We start from the raw sequence: 15231 nt of genomic DNA on the forward strand, positions 1-15231 counted from the left end.
CCCTTTAAAAGAAAGAGCTGCTCAGTGTGCTCCAAGATGCAGAGTTAATTTAACTGGTTTGATTCAGGTTTCATTTGTCTTCACACAGTTTGAATTTCTCCCCACAAATCCCTCACTGGTACTCAGGCTGACCAGAAATAATTCCACATTTTCAGACTTGAGGCTGGAACAAGAAGGGAAAACTAAGTTCAAGCTATTGACAAATAGTAGATCAAACATAAATCTAATTTTCACCTTGGGGTTTAGACATTTTTATCCAGGTCTCTGGTAGTAAAAGTGAACCCATTAATTACTATAACCTTCATTCTTTCCAACTTCTTGAATTTCTTTTTTTCCTCTCTCTTTCTTATTTTAATAAGCTGCAACCAGTGCCAAGATATTTAGTCTGCAATGCTGTGGATTATGAAGCTATCACTTGTATTAGAGCAGAGCCCAGCTAAGGTAGCTGCAATGAGAGCTACGCTCTGCTGGGTGTTCTGCGGACTCCTGCTATGATGACAGTGGCTGACAAACTAATTAAGCAAGGGGTGTGAGACAGAGAAATGCAAGCTGTGGAGAGGGCAAGGAGAGAACAGCTAAATGCTGTGCCACAGGCTCTGGCAGACAAGGAGAAGAAGCCAGCTCTGCTACTGCCCACCATCCCAAAGCACCTTTGCTCTTGCTGCTGACCTCCCTGCCTCCATTGGACTCTCCCCTTTGCACAGCTCTGGCACAGCATCAGGGTGTTTCAGCCTTCTGGAGATCCCTGCCAGGTACCAGAAGTCCTGTGTGAACAAGCAATTCAGTTAACTCCAAAATACCGGAGTACCTTTGCAAAGCCCCAGCCCTTTCCTCACAACAGATTAGAAAGATATTCATCCAGGCAGATCAGACATTACCAGCCCAAAGGCCTGGTTTATTGGCAGGAAAACTTGGGAGATGAAGGCAAGCCATGGTGAGGCTGAAGGCAGAGTCCCCATCCACTATCAAGGCTTATGGCTGTATCCACTGCCATTCCCTGCAGATCGTGCAGAGCATCAGCCAGGAGAAAGGGCTCAAAGAGCTCATGTGCCTCTGCATGGGGGTCTTGGATATAAAGGGAAATCTTGTCCCCATGAAGACAGTCCAGCATTGGAAAAAGTTGCCCAGGGAGGTTGTGCAGTCTCCGTCCTTGAGGTTTTTAAGACCCAACTGGATGAAGATCTGAGAAACCTGGTGTGACCCCAGAGTTGATCCTGCTTTGAGCATGAGATTGGACTAGAGACCTCCTGAGGTTCCTTCAACTTGAGCTACCCCATGATCCAAATATCTCTGCTCCTAACAGATTCCCACCTGTCTCCCATGCTCCCAACAAAACATTCACTGTTCCCACATCCTTCTGCCAACACCTCAGTGACTCTAAACCTAATGCCAGCATGGCAAGAAGGGACAATAATCACCCTTTGCAGGGCTGTGCCACCAGCAGGAACAAATGGAGCCTCATAACTACCAGACTGAACAAAATGCAGCTGGGTTTGATGCTGGTTCCCACACTGCCAGCACAAAGAAAGCAGAAGGGAGAAAGCTTTCTTAAAGAGCAGGCAAGCCAAGTGGTGAGAGCTGCAGCCTGATAAAAACTGCATTGTGAGAGATTTGGAGGCTGCAGGTTTCCTGGTTTAAGCTTTCAGGTAGGAGGGAGTTTTTAATGCTTAATGCAATAGGCTTCCACATGGTTTAAGGTATTTCAAACATCTAGAAATTGCAACACATCAGGACCTTTTGCTTGAGAGAAACCACAGGCAATGTATGGACCTGGAGAGCTGATTACAAAGTGAAATATTTAAGGAAAGGAAGGAAAAAACCATTTCCCACTTGTATTTTTCTTCTTTGATTTAGCTGGGCTCATTAAAATAGGTTTTGTTTTAACGGAACACTGCTATTTCAGCAGCTGAAATTCCTCTTGACCTATTAAATAAACTACAGGGAGTTTCATAAGGCAATGCAACTAACTCACACTGGGAGAATTAGGAATGCATGCATTAGTGATAGCTAAATGTTTAATTGCTAACAGTGGAAGTAAAAAGACCTCCATGCTATTTTAGTTTTACCGAGGTGCAGCAAATCCACTGTGAGACATGGGCCTGTCCTGCCCTGAAAAGGATGGACTTGGGAGTACAGTGAAATGCCCAAGGTCACATCAGACACAGTAGCAGAGATACTGGAAATAAAATCCAGGTCTCTTGATTGCCTGTCCAGAGGTATATTTAAATGTGGAAACAATTACCATATGCATATTAGATCTGCCCAAATAACTGATTGCTTGATTCAGTAGCTGAACCAAAAAACAGTGGGGACAAAGGAGAAATTACCTTGTGTTGACCTATAGCATAATATGTTATCCCTGCAATGAAACATTTCCTTTTGAGCAAATGGAAGCACTTTGTCTGAGCCAAAATGAAACGTAATTTTTCATTTTTTTTATTTTTAATTGAACAAACTGGCTTTTAGTTCAATTTACCTCTAGTTGCCTCCAATAAAAAAATGACACTTTCAGGCTCTTCTAGCAATCCTCCTTCCTGACTAATTTTGATAGCCTCTACTCTTCCTTGAGTTCAGTCCAAATTCACAACTTCATTCACCTGACAAAAAACCTGCACTTTCCAGTTAATAAATAACTGACCTGAATAACAGCACCTGTCTGTAATGGTAATAACCCTGCCCGATGTAGAAGGCACCAGTATAAAAACACCTTGCCATCTGCACAACTTACAGCAATTACTTTGCAAAGCAAAAGCAGTCAAAAATCAGGCTCCATGCCTTTTAAAATGAGAATTCATTTTGCCAGTGCAATCTTGTTCTCACCAACAAGGAGAGACTGGTGGGGAATGTGAAACTCAAGGGCAGCCTTGGCTGCAATGACCATGAAATGGTGGAGTTTGAGATCCTTAGGGCAGTGGGAAGGGCACACAGCAAGCTCTCTACCCTGGACTTCAGGGGAGCAGACTCTGGCCTCCTTGGGGATCTCCTTGGGAGAGTGGGAGGGTACTACAGGAAGTACTGTAGAGGGAAGATGGGCCCAAGAAAGCTGGTTAACATTCATTGATTACCTTCTCCAAGCTCAGGAGTGAGGCATCCCAAAAAAAGAGGAAGTCAGGCAAAAATGCCGGGAGGCCTGCATGGATGAACAAGGAACTCCCAGACAAACTCAAACACAACAAGGAAGCCTACAGAGCATGGGAAAAAAGACAGGTAGCCTGGGAGGAATACAGAGAAATTGTCCGAGCAGCCAGGAATCAGGTTAGGAAAGCTAAAGCCCTGATAGAATTAAATCTGGCCAGGAACATCAAGGGCAACAAGAAAAGCTTCCATAAGTACATCAGTGATAAAAGGAAGATTAGACAAAATGTGGGTGCTCACCAGAAGGAAACAGGAGACCTGCTTACCCAGGATATGGAGAAGGCAGCAACATTTTTGCCCCAGTCTTCACCAGCAAGTGCTCAAGCCACAGCACCCAAGTCACAGAAGGCGAAGGCAGGGACTGGGAGAAGCAATAACTGCCCACTGTTAGCGAAGATCGGGTTCAAGACCATCTAAGGAACCTGAAGGTGCACAAGTCCATGAGACCTAATGAGATGTATCCGCAGGTCCTGAGGGAACTGACAAATGAAATTGCTAAGCCACTATCCATCATATTTGAAAAGTTGTGGCAGTCCGGTAAAGTTCCCCCTGAGTGGAAAAGGGGAAATATAAATCCTATTTTTAAAAAGGAAAAAAAGGAAGACCCGTGGAACTACAGGCCAGTCAGTCTCACCTCTGTGCCTGGCAAGATCATGGAGCAGATCCTCCCGGAAATTATGCTAAGGCACATAGAAAATAAGGAGGTGATTAGCGACAGTCAACATGGCTCCACTAATGGCAAATGGTGCCTGACAAATTTGTTGGCCTTCTACAATACAGTTACAGAGTTGGTAGATAAGGGAAGAGCAACTGACACCACCTACCTGGACTTGTGCAAAGCATTTGACACTGTCCCACACAACATCCTTGTCTCTGAATTGGAGAGACATGGATTTGGTGGGTGGACCACTCCATGGATAAGGAATTGGCTGCATGGTCATACTCCAAGAGTTGCGGTCAATGGCTCGATGTCCAAGTAGACACCAGCAATGAGTGGCATTCCTCAGGGGTCGGTATTAGGACTGGTGCTGTTTAACATCTTTGTTGGTGACATGGACAGAGGCATTGAGTGCACCCTCAGCAAGTTTGCCAACAACACCAAGCTGTGTGCTGTGGTTGATACACTGGAGGGAAGGGATGTCATCCAGAGGGACTTTGACAGGCTTGAGAGGTGGGCCTGTGCAAACCTCATGAAGTTCAACAAGGCCAGGTGCAAGGTCCTGCACACGGATCAAGGCAATCACAAGCACAAATACAGGCTGGGCAGAGAATGCCTCAGGGCAGCCCTGAGGAGGAGGATTTGGGGATGTTGGTTGAGGAGAAGCTCGACATGACCCAGCAATGTGCACTAGCAGCCCAGAAAGCCAACCATATCCTAGGTTGCCTCAAAGAAGGACATGGACCTATTGGAGCGAGTCCAGAGGAGGGCCGCAAAGATGATCAGAGGGCTGGAGCACCTCTCCTACGAGGACAGGCTGAGAGAGCTGGGGTTGTACAGCCTGGAGAAGAGAAGGCTCTGAGGAGACCTTATAGCAGCCTTCCAGGCCTGAAGGGAGCCTACAAGAAAGCTGGAGAGGGACTTTTTACAAGGGCATATGGTGACAGGACAAGGGGTAATGGTTTTAAAGTGAAAGATGGTATATTTAGATTAGATATCAGGAAGAAATTCTTCCTGAGGGTGGTGAGGCACTGAAACAGGTTGCCCAGAGAAGTTGTGGATGCCCCATCCGTAGAAGAGTTCCAGGTCAGCTCGGATGGGTCTTTGAGCAACCTGGTCTAGTGGAAGGTGTCCCTGACCATGGCAGGGGGATTGTAACTAGATGATCTTTAACGTCCTTTCCAATCCAAACCACTCTATGATTCTATAAACTGGGGAAAGCTCGGTGTTGGAAAGCTATTATCAGCCACCTAACTGCATCTGGACACAAGAATGCTATGAATCAGCCTTGACCAAGTGGCTGGTGAGCTCAGTGGAAACCTATAAAACACCTGGATCCTGTCCTAACTCTGCATCTCCAACATGAGCAAAACCTTTTGAGCACATGCCCAACACATGCTTCTCTCACGCTTTCTCCTTCTCTCCTGGTTGCAAATATGTACCCTCCATTCTAAGCCTGGCTATCCAGTAGCACAGACAGACAGCAAAGGATGCTTTCAGACCGGCTTGGGTCCTTCACAGCACTGCTGTTCAGAGGGTCCCCAATACTGCAGAGCAGGACCATTTGACAACTCCAAATATATCCAACCTCATCATAACCTTCTGAACCCCCTGCCCCCATTTTGAACTGGAGAGATTGAGTCATGAGGAATGGTTGTTGCATTAAAAGACATACCTCTCCCAACAGAAGTCTAAGCTTACATTTCTTCTCCCTCCATCCATCCCAAAAAGCTGTTCTGTAAAACTCTCTGATTATGTCCAGCACAATAAAACTAACCTTCATGACATAATAGAGAGACACATAATGAAATAGCTCAGGTCACTACTTTCAGCAGTGTAGTCAGGCTGGAAGGATGTTTGCCAATTCAAAGAGCAGAAAATTGTGCTGCCTTTCACTTTTGAAGCAAGTGAATACAGGTGTTCCCTGGGGTGTATAATTGCATCCTTAATTGTTCAGAGTGCCCTCACTGAGAAAAACTTCTTCTAAAGTGAGTCCCGTGAGTCTCCTGAATGGAGTGGAGAGCACTCCTAGCCTCTGTCCAAGAGCTGCTCCAGCTTCTGGGGAAAACGACTCAGACCCACACTTTTCATGCCAAGTTTGGGGCCAGAACTATTGCTCTTGTGGATTTAACCATGACCCATGTCTCGCAGAGTGAAAATTTACACAAAGCTGAACTGCTTGCTTCGCTGCATCTTTACTTGATAGCAAGCCACATTCTCAGGTGAAAAGATGCAATACCTCAGTCTCCTTGGTCCCTATGCCACAGGGTCTGGATAGTTTCTGAAAGTCAATCTAATATTAAAGGTCTGCGATCGACTAAGTTACCACCAAAGCCCCCTGCCCAATTTTAGGATGCCTTGTGTTGCAACAGAATTAAAATTCTCCAGCTTAGAAGCAGCTTCCTGATGCTTTGCCCTGTAGAAACTCGCAGCAAGGCAGAGTCCCTGCTGCACCCAACAGAGCATCTAAATGAATCCCGAGAAGCTCACTCAGGAATATCAACAGGAGAGCATCACCTGGCCCTCTTGGTCTGCCTGCAGGCTGACTCCAGTGCCTCCCTTTGACCTAAAATCCCTGTCTAACTGTGTCTGTAACCAGGCTGGCCCACAGACAAAAACACCCAGATGTGGCCCCAGGACTGGCCCTACTAACTCACTCAAGTCTCATTTCTGATAGGCAGCAAAGCCCCCACAAAGCCTGGTTCTTGCGTACACCCTGCTTATGCAGCTCTACTCACATTTCCACATTGCATGCAGAAAGCAAAGCAGGACAAGACACTTGCCTCACACTTGTTCTGCATTTAACACACCAATGCTACGCTCTAGGCTGGGATTTGAGATATTCCTGAAGCGGGAATGATAACTAAAGAGAGGACACAACAGGAAGACAGCCCGGTGGTGCAGACTTGGTGCAAAATGAAGGTTTCCGTACCTCCTGCCCCAAGCAAAGCACCTCAAGGTTGTAAGTCACTTTGCTAGAAAAACGATTCTGTGATACTGTAAAATTGCTAGTGCCAGTTCATCAGGGTGAGGATGATTAGATTAAGCAGCCAGTGCTGGGGCAATAAAATCAGCCTTGCTTCATCAGGCTCTAGAAGAATTGCAGAGCCAAGAATACGCTGTGGGACAAAAGCTTTACAGAGCAAGTGATTTAGACATAGCGAGCCTGGTAGCTGGAGGCATATAGGGCAGCAGTGAAACACTGAAAAGCAGCATCAGTGGGCGTAAACTGACCTTTATAGACCTTTCTTAACCCCATACTCATTCCTCTCTGCAGCAATCAGAGTTGAAATTAATAACAGGGCCCATTAGACTCGGGGCATTGCCAGAGCCCAGAGAAAAATCCTATAACCTATTCCCTCTGGGAGAAGACGGGCATAGGACCTAGGAGATTTCTGTATGGGAGGCACAGGCATTTGGCTGGCAGCAAATCAACTCAACATTGCCTCCATGATCTTGTAAGCCCCATGCAGTGGGGAGAAGGGAGATGGTTTTGTTGCAGAGAGCACAAGAATAAGAGCTGGAAGGTGGGCGGGTGGCGTGGGGACATCACGCGTTGGGAGAGGAGTGGATCAGCCACTGCGTGTAGCAAGCAGCTGCTGTGGGAAGTGTCCTGAAGAAGCATGATGAGCACAGCTGTCCTGCAGGACCTGACACCAGGCTGGATGTCTTGTGGGACCTAGGATGGGCAGGTCCTCCCTCAAGGGGCTGATTATGCCATGATTGTCTTCCAAATAAATTATCCATTTACAAGCACCATTTCAGAGATCATCTTTCTCCCTGGGGATTTTTAAGGGATTTTTGTCCTCCCTGCGGATTTTTAAGGGTCTGAGCACTCAATAGAAGCACATAAACCCCATTAAACCTCTGCTCAAATTATGCCAACTTGATGTGAACAGTCAGTTCATTCTTCTCGTGCCTCAGTGAACTAGCCTCAGATTTTAAGGACAGAAATACAGCACGGATTTGGATGGATAGTTAATGAGGGAACTTTATACATTCAGGTTTTATATAGATACATATACACAGATACACGTCTACAGGGATGCCATGTGTAAAACTGGGAGTGCTAAAGGCATGCATGGACTCACACCGCTCATGTACTGCACCACTATTTTAAAATGCAGTCTTTGCTGATGCAATGAAAACAATCAGAGCTTGTCACTCTTCCACTATTATGATACCAAATTCAAAGCACAAAATCTTTTGATTCTTAGGTGCTACAGGTTGGACCAGCACTACCTGAATCCCCAGGGTCACAGAAATTTACATCTGAAGAGGAGCATTTTGCTGTGATCTCATTGTTCAAAGTAGTTTCCAACTTTTACTAGAGAAAGAGTATTCAGAAACATTTGATTTTATAGCCAGAGGATGCCAATTCAGACTTAAGCAGGTACACGCTCACACACATGTACAGACATTATTCACATTTGTCAAAGCAAAAAACACTGAACACCCAGAGTATTTCCCTCCTGTTTACACCTCTGCATTCTTTTCCATCTTTTTTCCCCAATGGCACTGTACAAACAATAACCTGTAAAAAGTCGAGGCTTTGAAGTGAAGAAAACAAAATCTGGATGCCCCAATATGTAATCTGCAATCTTAATAACCACATAGGCAGTATTAAAAACTCTCCCAGACAGAAACATTTATAACTGTCTGCAGATATGGATTTACAGTAGAGAGAAAGACAAAAAACCTTATCCAACTCTGTTGCACCTTTCTTTAATACTATCCTCAGAAGTGATAACATTTTAAATCCAGAAAGCAGCCTTCATCAAGTTAGATGTGTTGTGGTGGTGGCTATGTACACTAGTACTGCATTACATCTGCATTTGTATAACCAAGAGCCTTCCTGTGCGTGTGAGATTTATTCCAGAGCATGTGGCACCAGTGGTGTGAGATGCCTGCTTGCCCACTTAATAAAAAGAGCTTCATTTAATTTCTACAAATACATTTACCCTACATACACCCTGGCATGACCTGTAGCTACCAAACTGCCAATAAAATGTCACCTTGGCCAGTAAAATCAGAAGTGGCTTATTCTTTGGAACGAGGTAATTTGGAACTAATATGGAGAGCATCCAAATGCAGCTACTTTGAAGATGATAGCTCATTAACTATAATTAAGAGCAACTCATTTAAATACATGAATGTAGAAAAGCGCATTCTCTGCTCTGACTGCATTTTATAATACACAACAATCCCCCTGAAAGTACCAGTTAACTCATCTTCTTGGGTTTGAGAATATCAAAGCATCTTTTAATTGTTGTTAATGCCCTGTTTACGAGGGATTAATGTCTAATTATTTGTGATTTGAATATTTAATCTCCCTGGAAAGTTTAGATCTTTTTTTATTTGGCTTTTTTCTGTCATGACACACCGAGGCTGCAGCCTCCCCTCCAGTTATTTTGAAGACACAGTTCAACAGATTGCTCTCCAGCGCAACTCCTGCCACTAGGTAGCTCCATATTCTTATGGGGGGGCAAAACCCATTACCACTGCCAGTCCCACATCCTTTGCGCCTCTCCTCCTGTAGCGCACTCTGGACCAGCAAGTGCTACCAGTCCTGTTGCAGGAAGGCTTGTACTCCTGCAGTGCCAGTTCCAGAAAGGTCTCGATGCATTTGCCAGCCTCTTCCTACTGAGGAGTTCTCCTTGATCCCTTGTGGGGTACTTCAGTAATATCCAACCCAGGAGAATAGGGCAGGCATGGGGGACTTACCCAAGGTCACCCCTCTCTGCCACTGAATAGCAGGGACCACTCCTGTCTTCTCACCTTAACCATCCCTCTCACCAACTTAGCTGCCACTGCCCGCAATCTGAAGGATGTGAAGGAAAACAAATTCAATCCAGCGCCTCTTGAGCAGGGTGGTGAGGGGAGAGGGCAGCTGTGGCTGCAAGGAGCCCAGCCTCCCTGCCGCCTGCCCCCCAGCTCAGGCTCTGCCCCGGAGCCTGCCCGGGGCCGTGCACCCCCGCAGAGCTCCTCTCCCCCTTCACGGGGCAGAGGCTGCCCCGGACTAGCAGGGTGGGCGGGTGCGGCGAGGGAAAGATGCTGTGCCACAGTGAGCTGGAGGGAATTCCTTCTAGGGAAGGGGAGGGAAAAGGAGGACCCCCCGCACCGTTTTCCTTCCAGTGCTCCCAATCCAAACCTTGCCACGGCACTAGAAAAACCTGATTCCTCCCCTGACCCCCGCCAGGCGCGCCGTGCAAGACCGGGCATGCTAATTTCGGCTCTCGGCGGGGCACTGGGGAAGCACCGCTGCCTGGCGGGGTAAGGATCCCGGCTGCCCTGCCCCGGCCCGGGGGCGGCCCCAAGTCCCTGCGCTCCCCAGGGCTCCCCCCGGAGACTCTCCGCCACGGCGGCTGCGGGAGCCGCGGTGGCCCCCGCCCCCGCCCCATGCCCGGCGGCTCCGGTCCGGAGGATGCGGGGGGAGGGAGGGGGATGCGAGGGGGTCGAATTTGGTGCATGGCTCTCCAGAGGGGATGGGGAGGGGGGTCACTCACCTCCCTGCAAGGTGACCAGCAGTGCGATGCTCCCGCCGGGGGCTGCAGGAGGTGCGGCGGTGCTCCCGGGCCGGCGGCGGCTCAGCGCCCGGGCGCGGCGCCTGGCAGCATCCCGACGGCGGGGGGCGGCGGGGACCGGGCAGGGCGAGCGGCCGGCGGGGCTGCGCCGCCTGCACCGCCTGGCTGCACTGTGCGCTCAACTCGCGGGGAGGAGGAGGAGGAGGAAGAGGAGGAGGGAAAGAGGGAGGGAGGAAGGCAGGAGAACCAGCCCTACGTGGCAGCGCGGCCAACTTTCCTCCTGCAGCAGGAGCAGCCTCACATGCCCTGGTGTGTACCCCGTCCCCGGGGGTGGGGTACAGGAAAATCCTCCTCCTTCTGCTCCCCATCTCCTCCTCCTCCGCCCTGGGCCTTCCTCCTAGCCAGGGGGTCTCCGCCGCTCCCCACCCACCGGAGCTCAGAGCCCCTTCAGAGGGCACAGGTTTCTCTCGCCGCCCGCTCCCGGGCGGCCCCCACACCTTGCAGGGGCGCCCGGGACCGCTCCCCCAGCCACGCAGGCACCTGCGAGCAAGGAGCTTGGCACATCAACTCCCCAAGGCGACGGGGAAGCTCCAGCAGGTCTGAAGAACTTTATTTTATTTGTGCGTTTTATTTTTTAGCATAGTGACAAGCATGCTGGGCTGCATGCTGCAGCACTGAGGGGTTGTTCCCTGCTTTCTGAATAACCGTACATAGTACAGGTAGGCAGGGTTCATTTATTCCTCTCCCCATTCCTAGCAGGCCTGCTAGCCAAGTCATTTGCCTAAAAGCTTCTCTGTCACCGCTTCTTTTTAGATGCTTCAACATCTATGGCTTAGAAGATATGCTGTTGGAAGATAACATGCCCAGTTCAGATCACTGCTTTCCTTTGCCGCTACAGGGAGAGAGACACAGGGCCTTGCAGCCCCGGTATATTTTTGTTTGCTCCACCTCTCTCTCTGGGTTAAGGCTGTTTTCTCTCCCTGCTTGCTTATTGCTTGTTGTTATTCATACTCCCAAAATAACACATGCCAAATCTTTGCTGAAGGAGAATGTTCAAGATTTGAGGCACACATAACCTAACTTGAACCTGCCTTGGAGATTTTTAGCAGAAAATCCCTCCAGCCCCTTTCCCCCCTCTTTTAGAACATTTTAGTGCTTTTCCAAACTCTAAGTTAGTTTTCAGTATATCCTAGTGGTACTCACAAAAGAATTTTCTCTCCATCAAAATATCTGGTCCCTTGTTCATTCCTGACTTTCTCTGGACTTCAGGGAGGTTTTGTGCCTTACAGAAAACTGTTTCTTCCTTAATGTGATAGGCACTGGGAGAGAATACATATGTAATCAACAGAAAAAATAGCCCCAAATTATGATCACCCTGATTCTCCAAAGTGCTTTTCACCTTTCCTTTCTTGGCAATAGAAGCCTGCAAGCCACATTCATTATGCCTTTACCAAGTAAGACTTTTAGGAAAAAGACTGTCTTTCTGCTCTACTTGTACAGGAACAAAACCGCAGGGGGGATGGCTTGCAACCAAATTACTTCTAGCTGCTACAGTGCAAATTGTTATCGTCAGGCGTTAACGCTACTGATGGGAGATATCAGCTGGCTTGGATGGATGGTGAATTCCTGGCGAAATACAGTTTCTTAGTGACCACAAGTGCTTGTGAAACAGGAGGAAATGTTGCAAGATTTCCCAAAAAATCTGTTAGGTTTTTTATCCAAAGAAAAAAATGGCATTTATACAGAATAGAGCGAGGAAGGGATTTCTGGGTCATCAAGTCAATTTTTCTAGCTTCCAGGCAGCCACATCCTGTGAGCCTGTTTGTTTCCCTCTGACATTTCCAAAATGAAGTGTCTTCCATGCTGTTATCAAGGTGAGGTTCAGTGACGTCAGAGGTAATAATTTTCTCTAACACTGTTCCTCCACCTTTCCCATTCTCCCTGCACCAAACTGAGCACATTCTTCATTCAGTCCAGGAAGACCATAGGCCTTTGTGTTCATGAGGAAACCAGGCCTCATTTGGTTTAGCAGAGTTTTGCAGCAGAATCAAGAACATCTAAGCAGTGGAGTAATCACAATCCAACCACCACAGTGGTTGTAACTGTGGCTACAGACCAGGACATACTTCGCCCTTTTTTCCTGTCAACCTCTTCTCTTGCCAAAAACCACCCAGGAAGGAGCTTACCAGTGCTCTAACTAGTGTTAATCATGACATTTCCCTGTTTGCACTAAGTTTGCCATAAATTGGCCTATTGCTGACACTGGGAAGAAAATGACTATGCCTAATCTGATTTTGATATTTGCATCTCTCATTGCCCTCTGGTACCCTGCTGATTTTTGGAGAAAGGTTTTCAAAGACCGATAGAAAGGGCCTTGTGGTGAGGTGAATTGCAGCAGACTAGTTTGTGATTTGGGGGGTTCTCTTCAGGTCTAGCAGCATCACTGAGAGTCCTCTTCATCACCAGGTAAACATGCACAATGCATCATTAACGCATTGTGCCAACACGTTTCACAACTTCTTGGTAAGAAGAAATTGGGAAGATTCATGCTATGTGTCTAGCAATGGTAACTAGCCCTTTCTTTCTGTTTCTAAAGGCACTTTTCACCCCTCCAGGGCTGATGCAGATGCACCTCAGTAGGAAAACTTCTGCGAAGACAGAAGTGCAAAGTTCTGCAGTGACAGACAGCAGCATGAAGAGATGTTTGAAAGGGATAAGGCAGGGGAGGAAGAAAAGTCCACCTCCCTTGGGTCTGATGACTTTTGGAGGCTCGCTGCAGCTGCTTGCTCTTCTAAGTTTATTCCAGCAACCTGCTAGGACAAACTACATAGCAGACAGGGACCCCTTCTTGCTTTGAGAACTGGGATATGAGTAATTATTCCCCAGGGCCTCTGAGCAGGGCTCAGCTGTGGTCTGAGCTCCTGAGAAGCTGCTATTCAAAGGCCTGATGAATAATACGAACAAGAATAATTCTTACAAAGAGGAAGAGTGGAAAGCAAGGCTGCCTAGAGCAGAAGAAGAGATGGGAGGGAGGCAGGGCAGCCCAGGTTGGCTTGGGAGCCCCCATGGGTCCTGCAGTCTCTTGCTGTCTGTGACGAGCTAGGGATTTGGGAGCTGTCAAGCCAGGATGTAAAAAGGAAATGCCACCTGGAAGCAGAAATTACCAGAGATGTACAAACACCTTTTCCTGCAACATGGGGTTTTGCAGAAGGAAGGATGAGACTTTGCAGGCTAATATCAATATACCTCAAGGGAAATAATTTCACCACTCCTTGCTCTAATCAGGACTGTTACAAGGACTTACACTGACCAAGCATTTGACCACTGGTTTCAGTGGAAGCACCCAAAGTAATAGCACCTGGTTGGAGAGTCACACAGTCCTGACTGACTGCCTGCTTTTTGCTCCTCTGGATGCTCTGTGCCACCATTAGCAGCCATGCTGCAAGAGCCCTTGGAGACAGAGCTGCCTGGAAAGCCTCCTGGCCAAAACTACCTGGGAGGCACCAGTGTGGGAGCAGGAAAGAGTCCCTGTCTGGAAACCACATGTCAAATGCTGTGGGAAGTGAGGGCAAGCTTTGTGGTAACCAAGAGGATTTGGGGAGCATCGTTAGCTGGTACATCTGTTGATGTGCTAAAACGCTCACAGGAGCTGGTGGGAGAAATGTTAGGCTGTGGTCCTCAGCTGTCCAAACAAAGCCCGAGGGTCTCCAGTGAGGTGTATGCTCTTGCTGGCCCAGGACACCCTGAAAAGGAAAGGCAATGACCTGCAAATGTGTCCTTGGGTTCTAAGAAGAGCAGCAGCACCACCTATCACCAGAGAAGGAAGAAGGAAAAAGTGCTGCTCCTTCTCACTGTTCCCAGTACAAGACTGAAGCCCAGACCTTCTAGATGACCAAAGAGTAACTTCCTTCTTCCAGCAGAAGAACTTGGCTTAAATCTTTCCCTGCAAGCTTTCTGCTAAAGGCTCCTGCTGGCTCTGTGGGTGGCTCCTTATTTGTCCATGATTTAGCATCCTTCACTGCAGAGGAACCAAAATGTCACTTAATGCCTCTAAAGCAACAGCTGGGCAGCTGGGTGGTAGACTGTCCCCCGAGGTCATCTCAAGCTCAACAGGAGCAGACCCCAGTTAACATGTCGGTTTGAGTGAGGTAGCCCAGTCAACGTGCTCAGCCTTAACAACTTGGGGGTGTGGTTGTGGAATGATTTTGCTTTGGTGCAGAGCTATCAGAGGAAGACGGAGGGGATGGAAAGAAAGTTTTGGAGAGAGAGGCTGAGAGCTGACATTTACAGTGCTAATGAGCCACGAAAAAAAAAAACACAACACCCCACCACCCCACCCCCCCCCAAAAAAAAAACAACAAACCCAAAACAACTCAAAAATCCCACACCATATCTACAGGACTGCAATAATTATTTATCATTTTGGGGACACAACTGGGCTCTAGGACCCTGTGCTCCAAAGTGTGCAGGGCTTTTGGCTTGCAGGTCAGCACATAAGGGTTCTGTCTGTCGAAAATCCTGCACTGTAGGTACTGGTGTGGTCTGAACCACATTTTGCTTGATTATAATTCAGAGTGATGGTACAGAGCAATCGGGAAGAAGCCCAAAATCTGTAATATCTTCCTGCCAAAGGCAAGAAGAATCTTCCATTTAATTGGATCAGACCCCAAAGGCGTAGCCAGGAGTGCTTTTAACTTTCTGAGACAGAAAAAAGGCTTAGCTGAGATGGCTGATTGGGTGCTGAAGTTTGTGTTGATTTGTTTGCTGGTAGTTCTGAAACCAGAATAAAAATGAAGGCTTGGATTAACCCAAGCTGAGCTTTTTTTTTTCTAATTCTGTATTTATGGCAAATGGAAAAGTAAAAGATATAATTCTTTTGGCAGAGTGAACCATGTAGCTTAACTCAAAATCAAA

General features: G+C 47.5%; 1 protein-coding gene across 1 annotated transcript in view; it reads right to left on the reverse strand.

Moving 5' to 3' along the window:
- Positions 1–10488, reverse strand: part of SYNDIG1 (synapse differentiation inducing 1) — an 87036-nt gene extending 76548 nt beyond the window's left edge. Inside the window, exon 1 of the mRNA XM_075088580.1 lies at positions 10300–10488. The gene's annotated coding sequence lies outside the window, so the exon portion shown is untranslated. The remainder of the gene's footprint in view (positions 1–10299) is intronic.
- Between the last annotated feature and the right edge of the window lie 4743 nt (positions 10489–15231).

Source organism: Phalacrocorax aristotelis, chromosome 3, assembly GCF_949628215.1.
Source record: "Phalacrocorax aristotelis chromosome 3, bGulAri2.1, whole genome shotgun sequence".
NCBI lineage: Eukaryota > Metazoa > Chordata > Aves > Suliformes > Phalacrocoracidae > Phalacrocorax > Phalacrocorax aristotelis.